The following is a 6,023-nucleotide window of genomic DNA, read 5'->3' on the forward strand; positions in this document are numbered from 1 at the left end:
GCGACCTAAGGATTGCCTTATTAACAACTACAGTCCTCCGCTCTACCAACTGAGCTATCAAAGGCGCTAGCCTAAAGAGTTGGACTGAAAACTGACAAGTGCATTTAGGACAGACTCGGATGCTCTCCTATGATTGTAGAACGAGTACATCTGGCAAAAGCCTAGCCCTAGCCCCTGAACTTAATCCTATCTCCTTCCTTTCAGAGGTGGCTGAAACGGTGTCCCTGGTGGTCTAGTGGCTAGGATTAGGCGCTCTCACCGCCGCGGCCCGGGTTCGATTCCCGCTCAGGGAAGCGTGTGCTTTCTTGCACACCAAGTCCACTACAAGACTCTGGAAGCCCCCCACCCACATGCTGTGTAGGTTAAAGGAATGTAAAGCGTCCTCCTTCTGCTACTTCCTTTTTTGCCAAACTTCTAAACGACACGTTGCTGCCTCATTCACCACCTCCACACACCCACACCAGCGTGGCTTTATGCTTTCAAGTCTGCAAGTCTTTTAGGGAGGCAAGATAATGTTTGAGAAATTTGAATGGAACAGTGTAAATGATCCGTCACTGCCTTCAGCAGATTGCACTCTGGCATGCCAGCGCATCTGCAGGCAGGCACCTGGCCATGATATCCGGCAGTGGCGCGAGGGAAAAGAAAAGTCTTCTTCGAGCCGGATTTGAACCCGCGACCTAAGGATTGCCTTATTAACAACTACAGTCCTCCGCTCTACCAACTGAGCTATCAAAGGCGCTAGCCTAAAGAGTTGGACTGAAAACTGACAAGTGCATTTAGGACAGACTCGGATGCTCTCCTATGATTGTAGAACGAGTACATCTGGCAAATGCCTAGCCCTAGCCCCTGAACTTAATCCTATCTCCTTCCTTTCAGACGTGGCTGAAAACGGTGTCCCTGGTGGTCTAGTGGCTAGGATTCGGCGCTCTCTCAGCCGCGGCCTGGGTTCGATTCCCGGTCAGGGAAGCGTGTGCTTTCTTGCACACCAAGTCCACTACAAGACTCTGGAAGCCCCCCACCCACATGCTGTGTAGGTTAAAGGAATGTAAAGCGTCCTCCTTCTGCTACTTCCTTTTTTGCCAAACTTCGAAACGACACGTTGCTGCCTCATTCACCACCTCCACACACCCACACCAGCGTGGCTTTATGCTTTCAAGTCTGCAAGTCTTTTAGGGAGGCAAGATAAAGTTTGAGAAATTTGAATGGAACAGTGTAAATGATCCGTCACTGCCTTCAGCATATTGCACTCTGGCATGCCAGCGCATCTGCAGGCAGGCACCTGGCCATGATATCCGGCAGTGGCGCGAGGGAAAAGAAAAGTCTTCTTCGAGCTGGATTTGAACCCACGACCTAAGGATTGCCTTATTAACAACTACAGTCCTCCGCTCTACCAACTGAGCTATCAAAGGTGCTAGCCTAAAGAGTTGGACTGAAAACTGACAAGTGCATTTAGGACAGACTCGGATGCTCTCCTATGATTGTAGAACGAGTACATCTGGCAAAAGCCTAGCCCTAGCCCCTGAACTTAATCCTATCTCCTTCCTTTCAGACGTGGCTGAAAACAGTGTCCCTGGTGGTCTAGTGGCTAGGATTCGGCGCTCTCACCGCCGCGGCCTGGGTTCGATTCCCGCTCAGGGAAGCGTGTGCTTTCTTGCACACCAAGTCCACTACAAGACTCTGGAAGCCCCCCACCCACATGCTGTGTAGGTTAAAGGAATGTAAAGCGTCCTCCTTCTGCTACTTCCTTTTTTGCCAAACTTCTAAACGACACGTTGCTGCCTCATTCACCACCTCCACACACCCACACCAGCGTGGCTTTATGCTTTCAAGTCTGCAAGTCTTTTAGGGAGGCAAGATAATGTTTGAGAAATTTGAATGGAACAGTGTAAATGATCCGTCACTGCCTTCAGCAGATTGCACTCTGGCATGCCAGCGCATCTGCAGGCAGGCACCTGGCCATGATATCCGGCAGTGGCGCGAGGGAAAAGAAAAGTCTTCTTCGAGCCGGATTTGAACCCGCGACCTAAGGATTGCCTTATTAACAACTACAGTCCTCCGCTCTACCAACTGAGCTATCAAAGGCGCTAGCCTAAAGAGTTGGACTGAAAACTGACAAGTGCATTTAGGACAGACTCGGATGCTCTCCTATGATTGTAGAACGAGTACATCTGGCAAATGCCTAGCCCTAGCCCCTGAACTTAATCCTATCTCCTTCCTTTCAGACGTGGCTGAAAACGGTGTCCCTGGTGGTCTAGTGGCTAGGATTCGGCGCTCTCACCGCCGCGGCCCGGGTTCGATTCCCGCTCAGGGAAGCGTGTGCTTTCTTGCACACCAAGTCCACTACAAGACTCTGGAAGCCCCCCACCCACATGCTGTGTAGGTTAAAGGAATGTAAAGCGTCCTCCTTCTGCTACTTCCTTTTTTGCCAAACTTCTAAACGACACGTTGCTGCCTCATTCACCACCTCCACACACCCACACCAGCGTGGCTTTATGCTTTCAAGTCTGCAAGTCTTTTAGGGAGGCAAGATAATGTTTGAGAAATTTGAATGGAACAGTGTAAATGATCCGTCACTGCCTTCAGCAGATTGCACTCTGGCATGCCAGCGCATCTGCAGGCAGGCACCTGGCCATGATATCCCGCAGTGGCGCGAGGGAAAAGAAAAGTCTTCTTCGAGCCGGATTTGAACCCGCAACCTAAGGATCACATTATTAACAACGACAGTGCTCTGCTCTACCAACTGAGCTATCAAAGGTGCTAGCCTAAAGAGTTGGACTGAAAACTGACAAGTGCATTTAGGACAGACTCGGATGCTCTCCTATGATTGTAGAACGAGTACATCTGGCAAATGCCTAGCCCTAGCCCCTGAACTTAATCCTATCTCCTTCCTTTCAGACGTGGCTGAAAACGGTGTCCCTGGTGGTCTAGTGGCTAGGATTCGGCGCTCTCTCAGCCGCGGCCTGGGTTCGATTCCCGGTCAGGGAAGCGTGTGCTTTCTTGCACACCAAGTCCACTACAAGACTCTGGAAGCCCCCCACCCACATGCTGTGTAGGTTAAAGGAATGTAAAGCGTCCTCCTTCTGCTACTTCCTTTTTTGCCAAACTTCGAAACGACACGTTGCTGCCTCATTCACCACCTCCACACACCCACACCAGCGTGGCTTTATGCTTTCAAGTCTGCAAGTCTTTTAGGGAGGCAAGATAAAGTTTGAGAAATTTGAATGGAACAGTGTAAATGATCCGTCACTGCCTTCAGCATATTGCACTCTGGCATGCCAGCGCATCTGCAGGCAGGCACCTGGCCATGATATCCGGCAGTGGCGCGAGGGAAAAGAAAAGTCTTCTTCGAGCTGGATTTGAACCCACGACCTAAGGATTGCCTTATTAACAACTACAGTCCTCCGCTCTACCAACTGAGCTATCAAAGGTGCTAGCCTAAAGAGTTGGACTGAAAACTGACAAGTGCATTTAGGACAGACTCGGATGCTCTCCTATGATTGTAGAACGAGTACATCTGGCAAAAGCCTAGCCCTAGCCCCTGAACTTAATCCTATCTCCTTCCTTTCAGACGTGGCTGAAAACAGTGTCCCTGGTGGTCTAGTGGCTAGGATTCGGCGCTCTCACCGCCGCGGCCTGGGTTCGATTCCCGCTCAGGGAAGCGTGTGCTTTCTTGCACACCAAGTCCACTACAAGACTCTGGAAGCCCCCCACCCACATGCTGTGTAGGTTAAAGGAATGTAAAGCGTCCTCCTTCTGCTACTTCCTTTTTTGCCAAACTTCTAAACGACACGTTGCTGCCTCATTCACCACCTCCACACACCCACACCAGCGTGGCTTTATGCTTTCAAGTCTGCAAGTCTTTTAGGGAGGCAAGATAATGTTTGAGAAATTTGAATGGAACAGTGTAAATGATCCGTCACTGCCTTCAGCAGATTGCACTCTGGCATGCCAGCGCATCTGCAGGCAGGCACCTGGCCATGATATCCGGCAGTGGCGCGAGGGAAAAGAAAAGTCTTCTTCGAGCCGGATTTGAACCCGCGACCTAAGGATTGCCTTATTAAGGACTACAGTCCTCCGCTCTACCAACTGAGCTATCAAAGGCGCTAGCCTAAAGAGTTGGACTGAAAACTGACAAGTGCATTTAGGACAGACTCGGATGCTCTCCTATGATTGTAGAACGAGTACATCTGGCAAAAGCCTAGCCCTAGCCCCTGAACTTAATCCTATCTCCTTCCTTTCAGACGTGGCTGAAAACGGTGTCCCTGGTGGTCTAGTGGCTAGGATTCGGCGCTCTCACCGCCGCGGCCCGGGTTAGATTCCCGCTCAGGGAAGCGTGTGCTTTCTTGCACACCAAGTCCACTACAAGACTCTGGAAGCCCCCCACCCACATGCTGTGTAGGTTAAAGGAATGTAAAGCGTCCTCCTTCTGCTACTTCCTTTTTTGCCAAACTTCTAAACGACACGTTGCTGCCTCATTCACCACCTCCACACACCCACACCAGCGTGGCTTTATGCTTTCAAGTCTGCAAGTCTTTTAGGGAGGCAAGATAATGTTTGAGAAATTTGAATGGAACAGTGTAAATGATCCGTCACTGCCTTCAGCAGATTGCACTCTGGCATGCCAGCGCATCTGCAGGCAGGCACCTGGCCATGATATCCCGCAGTGGCGCGAGGGAAAAGAAAAGTCTTCTTCGAGCCGGATTTGAACCCGCGACCTAAGGATCGCCTTATTAACAACGACAGTGCTCTGCTCTACCAACTGAGCTATCAAAGGTGCTAGCCTAAAGAGTTGGACTGAAAACTGACAAGTGCATTTAGGACAGACTCGGATGCTCTCCTATGATTGTAGAACGAGTACATCTGGCAAATGCCTAGCCCTAGCCCCTGAACTTAATCCTATCTCCTTCCTTTCAGACGTGGCTGAAAACGGTGTCCCTGGTGGTCTAGTGGCTAGAATTCGGCGCTCTCTCAGCCGCGGCCTGGGTTCGATTCCCGGTCAGGGAAGCGTGTGCTTTCTTGCACACCAAGTCCACTACAAGACTCTGGAAGCCCCCCACCCACATGCTGTGTAGGTTAAAGGAATGTAAAGCGTCCTCCTTCTGCTACTTCCTTTTTTGCCAAACTTCTAAACGACACGTTGCTGCCTCATTCACCACCTCCACACACCCACACCAGCGTGGCTTTATGCTTTCAAGTCTGCAAGTCTTTTAGGGAGGCAAGATAAAGTTTGAGAAATTTGAATGGAACAGTGTAAATGATCCGTCACTGCCTTCAGCATATTGCACTCTGGCATGCCAGCGCATCTGCAGGCAGGCACCTGGCCATGATATCCGGCAGTGGCGCGAGGGAAAAGAAAAGTCTTCTTCGAGCCGGATTTGAACCCGCGACCTAAGGATTGCCTTATTAACAACTACAGTCCTCCGCTCTACCAACTGAGCTATCAAAGGTGCTAGCCTAAAGAGTTGGACTGAAAACTGACAAGTGCATTTAGGACAGACTCGGATGCTCTCCTATGATTGTAGAACGAGTACATCTGGCAAAAGCCTAGCCCTAGCCCCTGAACTTAATCCTATCTCCTTCCTTTCAGAGGTGGCTGAAAACGGTGTCCCTGGTGGTCTAGTGGCTAGGATTCGGCGCTTTCACCGCCGCGGCCTGGGTTCGATTCCCGCTCAGGGAAGCGTGTGCTTTCTTGCACACCAAGTCCACTACAAGACTCTGGAAGCCCCCCACCCACATGCTGTGTAGGTTAAAGGAATGTAAAGCGTCCTCCTTCTGCTACTTCCTTTTTTGCCAAACTTCTAAACGACACGTTGCTGCCTCATTCACCACCTCCACACACCCACACCAGCGTGGCTTTATGCTTTCAAGTCTGCAAGTCTTTTAGGGAGGCAAGATAATGTTTGAGAAATTTGAATGGAACAGTGTAAATGATCCGTCACTGCCTTCAGCAGATTGCACTCTGGCATGCCAGCGCATCTGCAGGCAGGCACCTGGCCATGATATCCGGCAGTGGCGCGAGGGAA

At 50.6% G+C, this 6,023-nt stretch overlaps 1 non-coding gene across 1 annotated transcript; it reads left to right on the forward strand.

The window, feature by feature from the left end:
* Positions 1-5,605: 5,605 nt before the first annotated feature.
* On the forward strand, positions 5,606-5,677 carry trnae-uuc (transfer RNA glutamic acid (anticodon UUC)). The gene has a single exon. It is a non-coding gene; the product is annotated as a tRNA-Glu (tRNA).
* Positions 5,678-6,023: the final 346 nt, after the last annotated feature.

Source organism: Hoplias malabaricus, unplaced genomic scaffold (assembly GCF_029633855.1).
Source record: "Hoplias malabaricus isolate fHopMal1 unplaced genomic scaffold, fHopMal1.hap1 scaffold_94, whole genome shotgun sequence".
Classification (NCBI taxonomy): domain Eukaryota; kingdom Metazoa; phylum Chordata; class Actinopteri; order Characiformes; family Erythrinidae; genus Hoplias; species Hoplias malabaricus.